The sequence below is a fragment of the Lutra lutra genome, chromosome 18 (assembly GCF_902655055.1).
Source record: "Lutra lutra chromosome 18, mLutLut1.2, whole genome shotgun sequence".
In the NCBI taxonomy this organism is placed as follows: Eukaryota; Metazoa; Chordata; class Mammalia; order Carnivora; family Mustelidae; genus Lutra; species Lutra lutra.
Genome location: NC_062295.1, coordinates 25,936,183 through 25,951,189, shown reverse-complemented (window position 1 = coordinate 25,951,189; position 15,007 = coordinate 25,936,183). Strand labels below are relative to the sequence as shown.

The following is a 15,007-nucleotide window of genomic DNA, read 5'->3' as shown; positions in this document are numbered from 1 at the left end:
TTGCAGTACAGACAGGGAGAGAAACAGGGAGGCAGTGAGGTCAAGCCAAGTCTTGGGGTGACTTGTGCTTATGAGCGAAGGGAAGGAAGACGTGAGTGGAGAAGTGGAAATCCATTAGATTAATGGCAAAGCCAAATCTCCCTTACAAAGGAGCAAGGAGATCTGTTCCTTTGAAACGGGAAAGAAAGGAGAAAATGAGAAGCAGAGGTGGAGAACGCTGATGCTGAAGGAAGAGGCGGTGGGTTCCTGCCCACGACCCCCTACGTGGGAGGCAAGGTCATCCACTGAGAGCGCAGGTGGTGAGAAGGGTAGGACATTCAGGCTACAAACGCAGCGAACAGGGCAGGAGATCAGCCCGGGGCTCAGCCGTTGTTGAACAACGTAAATTTTTAATGGCATCGTTTTAACCGACTGAGAACTTAAGAAGTGAATGGTTGGTTTTATTCAAGGTCCAGGGCTGCAAAGTGAAGACGGTGAGAGGTCAGGAAGTTCAACGAGTAAGGGTTCCTGGGAATTCAGAGTGGAAACAGTGACCCAGGGCTCGAAGCAAGGCTGATGACCTCTAAGGAGACAGTCGCCACAGGTCGCGCATCAGAAGGAGGCGGTTGAACCGTTATCCTAAGGAAGTCGACAAACCCTAAGCCACCGGCCAAGACCTGGCCGCCCCTTGTTTTTGTAAGTTTGGTGTTATCACAACACGGCCACTCACATGTCGTCTGTGGTTGCCTCCAGCTTCAGCAGCAGGGGTGAAGAACTGAGCCTCAAGTATTTGCTACCTGCCCCTTTACAGAAAAGTCTGCCAGTCCCTGAAAGGAACGGACGGTAGCGTGAAAATCAGGCGGCAAGGCCAGGCGAGCAGGGCGGGAGCGAGAGCCAAGGCCAAGCCAAGCTGAACACCAACGCAACGGGCAAGGGTGGGAGAGATGGGAACCGTCAGGCTGTCCCCGCCCACGGGGCACAATTCAAAGCAAGGCCGAGACCCTAAAAGTCTAGTGCAGAGAGCAGGCTTGAAGCGAGGGAGAAGGCAGGGGTTCCGTCCGTCCGCCAGGGGCCGAACCCCCACTAGAAGCCCACCCCGCAGGCTCAGGAGGTAAATCAACAGAACAAGGCGGCGAGCATGAGGCAGAGACCGCAGCGCAGGCTCTACAGGTGCCACCAAAGAGCCAAACTGAGTCCGGGCTGTGGCAAATGCGGGCGGAGGTGCAGTCCCTAAGTCCAACGCAGATTATCTGAGACTCAGCGTCCACACGGGTGCCCCGGCCGACACCCTGACCCTACCGACTGGCTGCGGATTCTCTTGCGCGTGAACAAGGGTTTGCCCGCACGTGGGCTCATCAAAGGACACATCTACAGACAGCCGGGACCCCAAAGATGACCGCCAGCTCCCGCAGGACCGAGCCCGGTCAAGGCAGGGGGCGCCCACGGGAAGGTCAGAGCGTGTTCCAAGAGGCAAAGGTCGGAAGCAGAATACGTCTGAGAATGTTCTGGAGCAGTTTCCCACAGCCCCCGGTACATCGGGACAAAGAGAATGAGAGAAGCCGGAGAGCCCAGCGGCTCAACCACGCGGCTTCTGGAGTGTTCGTGACCTTCAACAAGGTGCTCAACTTCTCCAGGGTTTGCTGTCCTCAGCCACACAAACAGAAACAATGGTGAAAAGGACTAAAGGAGTTCACATGTGAAGTACTCAGAAAGGAAGACTTACATAACCATTAGCTATAATTATACTGATTCAACCTTTATGCTAATTTCCACGCGCCCCTCCGTCTCCTCCTCTGTTGAAAGGCGGGATCTTCTAGGGCAAAACACACAAGCCAGAGGAGGCCGAGTCCGGTTCAGTCCAAGCCCAACGGCCACTGTCTCCACCTGAAGGCCATGGACGACGCGTCAAGCAACGGGCAGGAAACCGTCCCCGTCAACACTGACATGCTAAAACAGGTGTCTCGATTTGAAAAAGCAGAGAAAAAAGGATTCAACAAAATATAATTAGTCATCTGAACCCGTCATGGCTGGGTGAGGAGTGCCAGGAACATCAATTACGAACCATCCTTACAGGTTTTACAGATTCAGCACGACATCCAGAAACCCATGTGTCCAGGGCGTTCTTTATTTGTTTGAACGACAGGAGGGAAATATTTGGGGTAAAAATGGTAAATGTAACTATTTCCCAAGAAGTAGGGCAGCCTGCATCGGCGTCCCACCTGGAAAAAGGCGGCAGAGCATCTGTCGCAGTGGCAACTCAAGCCGCAGATGCGGAGACCTTCGTCACTGACGTGGGGCGGAGGAGGGAGGGGATGGAAAATCACAGGTACAATCAGCCAACGTCTCTCTCGATTCTCAGGTGCCTTTAATGTGACTGTATCTGTAGTCTTTCTGGATGTCTCTGTCCTGTGATTCCCCTGCACTGCGAGCCGTGTTGGGGGTGGTGGGGAGGGGAGGGGCGGGGGCCACGGTCCCTAAGCCTCACCCTGCCAATGCCCTCCCCTTCTGGTCTCAAGTCCACAGCAGCCCTGGCCTGACCATCTGTGACTCAGGACAGATCACAGTGGGTCTCAGAGACCTCCCCTCCAAACCCTAGTGGGTTAGACTAGAAGATTCCTAAGGTCCCAGCCAGTTCTCCCAGCTTCTGACTCTTGACTCTAGAAACGCTGCCCAGGGACAAGCAAGCCCAAGTCATCTGTAATCGTGACACCAACTTTCATCTCTGGGACTGGAGCAGTAATGCGTTCCCGTTCAGAGATGGGCCTTGAACGAATACTCAGTCGCTATAGTCTTTATAAGAATGTGTAAAGATGGCAGCAGGGTCCAGGCCCCCTTCTCCAGCCCCACCCTGAGTGAACCGAAGATGCTGTGATATCTTGGAAAAACGATATTCCAGAAGCCCTCCATGTGAAGCAAAGTGAGTCAGGAACTCGACTCTTCTCCTGAGGTGTGGTCCACTTGGGGGGCCCAGAGGCAGAAACAGCACCAGCGGCTCGATGGCAGAGGCCAGTGGGATGCACCAAATAGGTGAAGGGGTCCAGAGTCCCCGTCATAAAACCAACCACAGCGGTACAAGGTACAACATAGGGAACAGTCGATAATCTTGTCCTAACCTTGTATGAGTGATAACTAGACCTATCGAGGCGATCATAGTGTCTACAAATATCGAACCACCATGTCGTACACCTGAAACTAATCTAATACTCTACGTCAATCATGAATCAATAAAAAGGAAAGAGGAAGGAAGGAAGGAGGGAGGGAGCGAAGGAAGGACGGAGGGAGGGAGGGAAAGAAGGATGGAGGGAGGAGAGGGAGGGAGGGGCGAGCACTGAGACTTTCCCGAGGTTCCCGGGGACTCTAGCGCACGGACGACTGAGAGACGCTGAACGAAATCCTCCACTTGAGGCTCTAAAACTCAAACCCAGGGCCAGCCAGTCTTTCCTCTGGAAGCTGTGTCGCCTTTCCCAAGACCACAGCAGAGTCACCCGCGGGCCAGAATTCTCCTGGTGGTCACAATTCCCCACCAGGACCTGCCCCTGGCATTTACGTTCATGTGTTCGAGTCCTCCCCGCGGCCCGGAGCTTCCAGACAGAGCAGTGACCCCGTCCCACAAAGGGCTACCGGCCGGCACCAGCTCACGTGCACTCGCTCTCTCTCTCTCTCTCTCTCATGCCGACCGCGGGGCTCCAAATCAGAGGACAGAACTTTCTTTTTTGGCAACACGTTCCATACAGAGACCTCCAAGCACAGGACCTACCCCCCCAGCAGGGCCAGATGCTAAAACTGAGGGGCCCAGGAGAGCCCCCGGCTCCAGTCCTTCTGCCAGGCCAGACTGAGTCCATCTGCAGCGTCGGTACCGAGTTGAGGCCAACAGAGCTCTGATGCGGCCCGTTGGCAGGGCCGCCCGCATCCAGTCGTCCCTCATTTTTAAACAGATGATCCCCCACTGCCTCCTGCCCCTGGAGTCTGCATGGGTTCTGTCTCGGGTTCCGAAAGCGGCATTTCTCCGGGCGCAGGAAGCACGGAGCGCTGGCACCCGTGCGGGCGGCGCAGGCACCAGTGGGGAAGGCAGCAGCGGCTGAACATGGGCCGAGCAGAGCCCGGAAGGTCAGTGTCCACGTCCCGGAGCTGAAGGCCGGGTCAGAGAGCCCCCGGCCCCCACCTGCTACCACCAAGTGCCTCATGAGTGGGGGGACGGGGCAACCCAGAAAACAGACCTGAAGACACGATCCTCACAGACCCCGCTGCGCTTGACGTCCACGCGTTTGCCCCCCAAAAGTGGTCTACCTAAAGCAACTACACAAAGTCAGACCTTGATCTTTCTGGCAGAGTCTGCCTTTCACAGGCAAGGGACGGTGGAGATTTTAGCTGCTTGGTCACGGGCCTCCAGGGGTGGGGACTCCCTGCCACAACACCCCGACCCAGGAGCCGGGACACGCTGCCGGACCTCGAGGCGTCCTCATCTCATCTGTAAAATGGGGGCAACGCTAACCATCAGAGAGCCAGCGGCGCTGAGGGAGCACTCCACCAGCCCCCGTCACGTCCCGCTGCGTCCGGAAGGTGTTTCTGTGTCTGTGCCTGAAAGGGAACCATCCACCATAGACCAGATTAAGTCACAGAGCAACCGGTTTTCAGGAACAGGCACTAGGAAGGCAGGAGGCTGAAATGCTACATCAACGTGCGGTGCAGATGTCGGGAGTTTTCTTACCAGACTACGGAAATGTTTACATGGTAATGAGGCCTGTTATCAGTACACAAACAGATGACACTCTACAGAACGAACCAACAGCTCAGGAGCCCTCCCAGTGTGCCTCAGGTTCACAGTGCTTTCCGAGCTCTGCGGTTTGCCAAAATAAATTCATTTTCCGACAACCTGGGGCCACCACGGAGTGCAGGGACGGGGGGCCAGGCTGGGGAAATTGAGGGAGCCCCCGTCACTTACTCTCCCCAGCCTTCACTCTCCCCGTCTGTGAGGAGACAACCAGGGTCCCTGCTCCCTCTTCAACCACACGGGTCTATCCCGTTACAATCATTCTCCTCTGGGCACACAGTCCCCCTCCTCTTCAGCAAGAAAGGACGTGTTTAATTATGGTGATGACGGGGAGGATAGTAATTCTGTTGACTCGCATGAGGCTCCGATTCCACTCTGTTCGGTGGCGTCGACACGGAGTCTGGGGCTGCTCGTTCCGGGCACATCGGCCCCCACGCCGAGGCCGCAAGGTGAGACCACGCAGGTGCACGGCCCTCCCGGGACGCATCCCGGGCAGCCCTCAGTAACACGCCGTGGGTTGTTCTTCTCCTGTGTTCGGGGATAATAATCTGCTGTAATAAACGTGTCACCAGAATAATTAGCGAGGATCCCTCATTTGCACTACTAAGTTTTCATACGGGCCAACTTTTGTTAATGAGAAAAGCGCAAGTGGTTTGCAATCATGGTACCAAGTCTTGGGCTCCAGTACCGGAGCAATAATGTTTCAAGGCTCGGAGATGAACTTCTAATGAATATTTAATTGCTCTATTCTTTATACGTATAAAGTATGCTTCTGGGGTACATTCTGAATACCAAAAAGGCGAGACTCGGTTTCTCTTAGCGGAGTCTTGTATTGGAGTTCCCCTAATGATTTTGTTGCAAAGGGAAAAAAGGTCATCTAGGTTTCCAGCTCTACAGGAAGGAGTTTTGGAGAGTAATCTGCAAAGGGCTATTTGTTTCAGCAATATTCCAAAACCCTTCAGAGCAAAATATAGATAGAGGTTATCTGAAACACACAGAAAAAAAAAAAAAATCTAACAGTATATGTACGGAAATGTTCATGGTCTGGGGAAGGAGGTGCTTTCACTTTTTTATGTAACATTTCTGTGTTGCTTTAATTTCTTATTTAAATAAAAAAAGGTTTGCTTTCATCACTAAAAATGTTTTTTTAAGCATAAAACAAAGAGCCTCCGTTTGGACAGCCGGTGCCAAGTAAACATCCTAATTTCTGTCCCAACCAGGACCGTGGGCTTGGACATTCACGTTTCCAGAAATGAAATGGAAGGGAAAAGTGGGGAGCTGGTGGAGGTTCACAACGCCCCATTCTACACACTCGTGGCCCACAGTGTCCACATTTTAAAATAATGTTTTCCTGATTATAAGAGAAATGTCTGCTTATTTTCAAAAGTATAACACTCATTTGCAATGCCAACACCTTTGGACAGCCGTGTGCATACACTGAGTCCACTTCTCCCTGTTATTCTATACCATGTTTTTAAACAAAACTGAAATCATACTAGAGATGTGGTTTTGGCTGAACCCACAATTAACTGGTACAGTAGAAACCACTAAATTAAGGTCACCGAAGGCATTTTCTCTCCATCTGTTACTCCTAAACACGACATTTTTGTTTTACACTCTGATGGATAAAAACTCGCTTTATTGTACCAAGATAGTGCATACAGAAGGCACAGCTGCCAGGGTGATCTTTTGAAAACATAAATTAAATTATGCGACTCTCCCATTTAAAACCCTCCGTCGGCTCCCATCTAACTCAGTATAAAACCACACTTCACAGAATAACTTCCCAGGCCCCCCACGAACTAGCCCCTGCTTCTCGGAACTCATCTCCTGCCACACTAGCCTCCTTCCTGTTCTTCTAACACACCTGACTTGCTCTTACCTCAGGACCTTTGCACTGGCACTCCCACCGCCAGAAGTTCTTCTCCAGATCATTCCCAACTGACCCAGCTTAAATACGGCTCTTCAGTGAGGACTCTGTTGGCCACCCAGTACGAACCGGCCCCTCCATCTGTCTCGACTATATCATCAACTTCTACAGCCTACGTCTGCCTTTCACTGTGAGCTGCACCGGTAGAATATGAGAGTACCATGTTCCTCACTCCCTGAACCAGAGACGCTCCACAAGTCTTGGTTGAATGAATGAAAATGTTTTTCCAAGTCTCCAGATTTGTGGGGCAGGAGATAAAGTAACCTACTTAAACAGGCCTTATTCGCAGCAGAACTGCCCCTTAATGAGACTTTTTAAAATAGGTCACCACCTTCTCCTGCAGCCTGGTCGTGGACAGCTACCCACAGCACTGCCGGTCGGGAAACAAGGGAGTTATTTTGTCGTGGCGCGACCTTTGTCTTGCTTATCCAGACCATCACCTACACCAGAAACCCAGTGGCCACACTCTACCCTTCCCGCTCCTACCCCTACATCAATTCATCAGTAAGTCCTGCCGACTCTCCCTCCTAGAGAGATGTCCAGGATCTATGCCACAGCTCATTCCAACTTCCTTTCAGAAAACTCCCTTGCCCCATCCCAATTACCTACCCAAAGCTCTGCTCATTGGACACTTCCTCTAAGCACCTGGAAGTCAGCAGAATACTGGGATGACGTAGACAATGAGGATAAATATGGTGAGTAAATCTAGAGATTAGTTACTTCCATAGTATCGCCTAAGAGGAACCGGAAGATAACTCTGGCGACCGAGATCCCCGCAGCCACCAAATGCCCACCCGTCCCGTCTCTGGCTCTTCAGCCCAGTGAGTCCCATCACCACAGCCAGTACAAGCTCTTCGTTTGCTTCAGGTTTTAGTCACAGTTGTTTCTGTTGCCTCACTGGGGTCTACGCCTCTGGTCTCCTCCCTGGCAGATCCATTCTCCGCGAGGCTCCCCAACTACATCTGCCTAACACTCGAATCTGACCACACTGCACGTCCCCGGTGGAGAAAAGCTGAGCCCCTGGTCCAGACCAACGGTCTCCATCCATCCTTCCAACCTCTTCTCTTGTCGCTCCCTGCTTCTACCTTTAAGCTCCAGGAACTGCAACCCCCAGGCTGCTGTCTCAGCTCCCAACCCCTGCTCACCCTACTTCCTCTGCACTGGGAGCCCCATTCAAGGCTGACTATTTCGTGCTCAACCTTTAAGCTCAGCTCAGACAGCACTTGCATGCTGGGCTGGGTGCCTCCCGGCCCTGCTCACAAGCGTGCAGCCCTAACCCACTCTGCCTTCCCCACTCAACTATGAATGTTTGGATGACAGACACTGTGTCATATGCATCTCTATATCCGTAACCACATAAGAGGCACGGAATGCATTTTAACAACACCAAAAATAATAATAATAATAATAATAATAATCTAACAAGATGTTAAGTGATTAAAATCGTAATTCAGTCCAAAAACCCCAGGTTGGATGCAACAATGTGTTTTCAGTTTCCGCCTTTCTACCCGTGTTCAGAACGACCCTCAAATGGACCCCCCAGAGATCAGCCAGTCCATGCCCTGCCCATCTTGAGCGATGGTTTCACAGCTGGAGGGGATGCACGTTGTTTGAAAAAGCAACAAGGCTATTGCCGAGGACACCTCCTGATGGTTCCCCATCAGCAGAAGACATTGCAGACATCGAGGGTATCAGTTTAAGCCTCGAGGAAAGGGCAAGGAAGCCTCCTACCCCACACCAGTGTGAGCACAGATAGGGAATGTACAAGCAAAGCCGTCGCTGCCAATAATCAAATCAGCCTCGCCCAGAACTTCCCGCCGCTCCAGCGTGGGCACACAGGGAGAGAGGGCCTCCCCCTTCCCGGACCCCGTGCCTGAGCTTCCTCACCCGCCGGGACTGAGAGTCCAGGGGCCAACCCCGATTCACTCATCAAACATAGGGCGCCCACTCTGGGGCTGATGCGAAACAAGGTCTGGAAGGCCAGAGGTCACCGAAACACCCTCTTCAGCTCCTACACAGTCGTGTGGAAAGATCCCTGGGCTTAGAATCAGGAACCCCAGCCCTTTCCCCCACAAGTGGCGACAGCCGCGGGAAAGTCACTTACGTCCCTCGGCATTGGTTTCCAAATATGAAGACCAAGGATAACATGAGCTCGAATGTGGAAAAGCGTCCGGTACCAGGCTGGCTCCCAGAAAGCTGGGTGAAGAGGGTCTCTCCAAAGACCCTCTTCCGTGTCCCAAGTCCCACCAGAGCCAGAGAAGTCCTCGCGATGGGAGAACCGGCACCCCCCTTCTGCCACCCAGTGAGCGTCGCAGGGGCTGCCCGAGTGGGAGCTGGCAAAGGGGGAACTGCAGCCCCCCACGCAGGCTCAGGGGCCAGCTCACACATACCTCTCCCCGGCTGCTGGGGAGCACACCGTCCCCGCACACTGTCCCCGCCAGGCCGCCTGCTATGGAAAATACATTTCTAGACCGGAGCCCAGCCCTGCCCAGCCCTGCCCGATAGTATTTAAGCCCTGATCAGGGGCCTCCCGCTGTGCAGATAAATGTTCCACTCAACCGAGCAGCTGCCACACATAACTGCACCCTCCCCCCTTCCCTCCCCTGCCCTCCCCGTCCTATCCCCTGCCCTGCCCTCCCCTCCCCTGCACCTCTTATGGAGAAGAAGGAGTTGTGTGTCTCTGTCAAGTCTTGCCTATCATTTTCTCCACAGAACCAGCTGAATTAAATTACTTTCTTTCTAAAAAGCCCTTATTCGGCGCCCTCACTAAAGGCCTGATTACTGGCAATAGGAGCGTTCAGAGTTCAGAGAAAGGTGATCTTGATGAACGATTCTAAGAAGATTTAGCGCTCCTCCAATAAAAGATCCTAGGGATTGTGTTACCCGCCTGTTTTGTTTTCATTACTCCGCTCGGGTACATCCAGCAACCAGCACCACTGCTGCAGACCCGCTGCTCGGCAAACAGAGCTGCTCCCCAAGCAGTCAGTGCCACGAAAACCCACAGGTCTGCAGTGAACTCAGAAAGGGGGGCCACGCTGGCGGGCTCCCCACCAGGCAGGCCTCGGGGGAGCACAGCCCAGGGCATCCGAGGGGTACTTGCAGCAGCCGCCACCAACAGCCCAAGAGGCCAGCAAAGTTCTGCAGCTCCAGGAACAAATCCTAACCCAGTTGTCACAGCCAAGGTCTGAACTGCCACCTTAGACTTAGGTCAGAGCCTCAGATAAACAAGCAGCGGATACAGCCAGGACTCCACCAACACACCCTTCCACCCGGCAAAGATGAAATAAAACCCACCAGCCAGCGGAGGAGAGGAGCTGGAGTTCCGCTTCCATTAAAAAAAAAAAAAGTGTTGCTCTAGCCTCAAGACAATTTCACACCAAATGGCTTTAAAACCCTTTCCAAAGCTTGGATGCCTAAATTGAAAAAGGAGTTTATCTTTTTGACCGGAGGCCAGCAGTTAAAGCTGCAGGACAAGGCAATCTTAGGAGTCAGGAGTTTTCCCGTTTGCACAAATGCTGTGTGTCTGGACATGCAAGGGGCAGAAATCTACCCATTCTTCCTGGAGAAGGTCACCTCCACTCCATTCTCTGGAGAATGCCATCACCACTTCAGCGGGCACGACCCCACACGGCCACACACAGCACCCGGTGCTGGTCCCCGAGCCCGGGAAAGTCTCCTCGTCTGCGGGAAAACAGGCTCGGGGCCTGGGGGTGGCGCCCGGTCTGTCTCCGCACCCACAGAGCCGCCGGCGCACTGCCGCCCGGGCTAAGGGCTCCGAACCACTGGCAGGGAAGGCGCCTTCTCCACACACGCCTCCTCGAAGCAAAAAGAGCAGCGGGAAATGCTGCCGCGGTGGGGGCAGAGGGCGCACGTGGCCGGCGCCCAGGAGGCAAGACGCAGCCCCGGGTCCCCGCCCCGCGCCACCATCCCACCGGGGTGAGGCGTCCCCCGCTCGCCCCCGCCCCAGGGCCCGCCCCAGAACTACCTGCTGCCGCCCGGGCGCCCTCAGGCCAAGTCTGAGGAAGTTCACTCCCCGTCGCGCCAGTCCGGAGACGCTGGGGCCCCGCGTCCACCCGGGCTGCCCGGGACAGCCGGAGCCAGCGCGCCGCCAGGGCCCGGGGGCAGCCAAGCAGGGGCCAGGCCGGGCTCCCGAGGCCTCCCCGGCGATCCCCGCGCTCCCCGCGGCCCGCGGACCTTCCCGGCCGTGCGCCTAGGAGGGCGAGCAGCCCGCGCGGGGCCCGGAGGTGGCGGGGATCCTGCGTCCCGCCTCTCGGGATCGCCATGACTCCGGCTTCCCGGGGACCTGCCAGCCGCCCTGCCCTCCCACCTGGGCTGCGGTGCGGCGCCCGCTCCTCCCTCCCTCCCCGGCGGCCGGGGGCGCGCAGCCTGGCAGCCCCCCGCGCCGCGGACTCCGCCACCCGCGCCCAGCCCGCAGCCCGCGCAGTCCGGGACCCCCGAGCAGGACAGCCGCGGCCCTGCCCGGTCCCACGCCCCCGGGGAGCGCGGTCCTCCGGCGGCCGCCCCAGGGGAGGGCCAGGTGGCTCGGGCGGCCCCCGGCCCGCCCCGGTACCCTCTGCCCGCGCCAACAGGTACGGGAGGCGTTGTCCGCGGCGGCCGGCCGCGCGCTCCGGGCAGGGGCTCGGGGCTCGGGCAGGGGCTCGGGGCAGGATTTCGGGGCGGGGGGGGGCGCGAGGACCCGGGGGAGAGGCGGGGGGCGCGGGGGGCGAGGACGAGGGCGGCGGCACTCACCTCTGGCTGGGCCGGGGCCGGCCGCGCGGGCCCGCCGCCCCGAAGCCCGGGTTCCGAGGCGCCTCGGCGCGGCGCGGGGGGCTTCCTCCGAGGCCCGCAGGGAGGGGGCGGCGCGGCTGCTCCCCCGGCGCTCACACCCCCAGCCGGCGGCCGCGTCCCCGCGCCGGCATCCTCGCTGCCGCCGGCTCCCACGGCGCCCCGGGCCGCTCCCCAAGCGCGCGCCGGGCCGGCGCGAGCCCCTCGTCGGCTCGGAGCGCGATCCGGGCACGCTCCTCCCCGTCCTTGTCCTCCGCTCCCGTCTGGGGACGCGTGCCCCGCACCCCGGCACGGCGCGCGGCTCTACCCCTCCCGCTGCCGCGGGCCGTGCGGAGCCCCGGCGCGCGGGCTCAGCCCATGTGCGCGGCCGCCTCGCTGCGCCCCGGAGCCCAGTGGCCGAGGCCCCGCCGGAGTTGCGCGCCCCAGAAACTCCATGCGGCTCCGGCCTCCTCCCCGGCTCCTCCCCGGCGGGCGCCCCGGGGCCTAGAGGCCGCCCGCAGCGCCGCGCCCGCTCCGCCCTCGCCCGCGCCGGGAGCCGGGGTTCGGGGCTCGCCTCGGACGCCCGCGCCCCGGCTGCTCCGAGGGACCCGGCGCCTCCGCCCCCGCGCCTGCGCCGCGCCAATGGCTCCCTCGGTTTCCAGGCAGCGCAACCTGAGGAACGCCTCGGCGCGCGCGCTCACACTCGCGCACACTCGCGCGCACCGCACACACACACGCGCGGGGGGCGAGCCGGCGCTCGGCAGACGGTCCTCCTCCTGTCCCTCCGCGAGCAGCTGCCCACGTTAACTCCGGCAAACCGCCTTTCTCCGCATTGGACAGCTCGCCCGGGCGCCCCCCGCCTTAACCGCTTCGTCCCCGGCGCCCACACCCCTGCGCCGCGACCGCACCTGCAGCGGCACCCGGCGCCGGAGGGGGACTCGGCGTGGCCACCCCGGCCGCTCTCGAGGGAGGCGCGTCTGGGGCCGCCGCGCGCCGCGCTCTGACCCCGCTCCCCTGGGGTCCGGGAGCCCCTGGGTCGGCCCCCGCTTCTCTTTCCAAGGTCATAGGACGGATTTGGTGAGGGGGACAGGGCGCTGGGACGCAGGTGTGAGCTGGAAATCTCCGACTCTGGCCGCCGCCCGGGGCTGACCTCCGCCTGGTCCGTGCTCGGACCCCTTTTCCGTCTGCCCCATGCCTCAAGGGCAACCTTTTCAGCCTGGTCTCCAGTCGACTTCCCAGTCCCCAGCAGTCTCCCTCGCCTGAGCCCAGCAGCTGATGGAAACCACGTTGCAGGGAAGGTTTGTGCTGTCAAGTAAGAGCGAAAATCAAAACACCAAGATGGGTCTCAGACTGTCCGGCAGAGTCAGAGGCCTTCCAGGGCCTTCCCGCTCTTCCCAGGGGTGTGCCAGGGGAGGAGGAACCACCCACCTTGCTGCAGCCTTTCCTTACAGCACCCTCCTGTCCAGGACCCCAAGTTTCTTGCCCCCTCTAGGTGGCACAGACTGCTCCCCAGTTCAGACGCCTCCAATCCCCAGAATCAGAGAAAAGGTCTATATAAAAATTCTCACACCAATCAGGAGCAAAGCAGGCGATACTGCCCTAAGCCTTGGGTCCAAACAGCTCAGCAGACATCTCTCTGCTGGCCCATGTGGCTGCCAAGAGAATGTGGGCCAGATCCTGCCAGCCAGACACACAAGTTCATCAGGGGCCCTCGCAGCCTGGCCCTGGTTCCTCTGAGCCCCCATAACATTCCCCGTGGGCACCAATCCTGTGCCGTTTAGCATTTTAACCTGTGTTACAACCACCTTCCCTTGAACCAGTCCCGCTTCCCGGTTATCTTCTGGAGCCAGTGGCTGTCTTCTGTCCTGAGATCAGATGTGCCCTGAAGGTCATCAACAGAGGTTTCCGTAAGGGGCTGTGGGCACGTGAACAAGCCGGTGGGGTCTCATATGGTCTTTTCCTGTGATCTCTCAGTTTGGATACAAACTGCCTCTTCTAACAATCTGTTGCATCTGTAAATAATTGTGTCACTTTCTGCATGGCAACGCGTCACCAAAGTCCCTTGGCAAGTCTATATATTGTTTTTGAAAAAAAAAGGGGGGGGACTGCAGGCGCATAATGGGTTACCAAACCCAGGTCTTTGTCCCCAATCTAAGCGCAGTTTCAAACCCCCCCTGCAGGTTGAAATGCAGGGAATGTGACCTTAACAGGTTGACCAGGGATTTCTCAATCTGTGCGATTGCGGATCACCACCTGAAGCCTCTCCAGGCCCCCGAAGAAAGAGGAAATCACCTGCATGCTAAAATCCCCCCCACACCCTGGAAAGCGGGCCTGACCTGGTACAGTCCTTCTGTTAATAACTGTCTTGCCCCCGCTCCCAGCTATAGAAAACCCTTCCATCATGTCCGATTCCCGAGTGTGTCTCTACTTGCTAGACGGGGTGCTGCCTGATTCATGAATCAATAAAGGCAGTTCGATCTTCAGATTTGCTTGGTTGAATTTTAACAACACGCACGTGATGGCGTTTCCTGGTAGAATGCAGGGGGTCCCTGTTTAACCAGAATAGGGTACACTTGGCGCAAGTTCTCCGCCCTTCCATACTGCCCGTGTGGCCTTGGGCAGTTGTGCAGTCTCTAAATGTCGCTGTCCTCCTCAGCCAAAGGGGGATGATTACAGAATCTATGCGAAAAGGTGGTTGTAAAGATTAAAGGTGATCTTGTGCAAAAGCAGTCCCTTAGGGGGGAGTTACACAAATCAGTGCTAGAATGAGAGGGGGAGCTCAGCAAATGTTAGCTGTTGTTATCAGGGAGTAGTTAACACACAGCAAAGACATCACCTTGGGGAAAAGATCAAGGATCTTTCTTCTGGAGAGACTAATCTCAGAGGACCTCAAAAACTAAGGAAGCTGGGGGGCAGACTTTGGCAAGCGTGCAGAATGCAATTTCCTGGTTCTCACCAAGGATGACTATTTAAGGCTTCCACATTAAGAGATTTGCAGGTTCAAAGGCCCTGGTGCCCTTGCTCCAAATTTTATATATATTTATTAAGGGTCAAAATGTGTTCAATATATATTTATTAAGGGTCAAAAATGTGTCTGTCCCTTCCAATTAAAATGCCAAAGAAATTTTTGTAGCAATTATCGGAATGGAGGCTAAAAGCAGCGTAGGAGAAAATGGGTGGGAGGGACTTCCCTTTCTCCAGCATTTGTAACTGGAGTTAGCCTAAGTATTCTCTCCAACCCAGAATAACACAGCCCTCTAGGAGCCAGCTAGGGAGAGACATTAACTTTGTCCGACCACCTGCCCCTCGTTTTGGGACAAATCAGACACCTGGACAATAGCATCTTTTTCTGACACAGCCAGAGTTATTCCTGCCTCGACCTTATCCTTCCCCTCTCCTTCCTTCTTTTGCTTTAACTTTCAATAAACACATTTACTTTCAGTGCTCAAGACACCCAGGGGTAGAGAGTAAGGAAGGGGTCTGCTGTATTCTGAACAGAAACAGGCAGAAAAAGACAAATCATTTGGGTGCGTACAGGCTGGAGGGTAAAGCTTTTCATGTCT

General features: G+C 56.5%; 1 protein-coding gene across 2 annotated transcripts in view; it reads right to left on the bottom strand.

Moving 5' to 3' along the window:
- The window catches only part of CALN1 (calneuron 1), a 500,110-nt gene that overhangs the window by 384,172 nt on the left and 100,931 nt on the right, over positions 1 to 15,007 (bottom strand). Inside the window, exon 1 of one of the 2 annotated variants that reach the window (XM_047714579.1) lies at positions 11,430 to 11,805. The exons of the other annotated variant lie outside the window; for it this stretch is intronic. The gene's annotated coding sequence lies outside the window, so the exon portion shown is untranslated. Of the gene's footprint in view, positions 1 to 11,429; positions 11,806 to 15,007 lie in introns of those variants that run through there. 2 annotated transcript variants of the gene reach the window in all.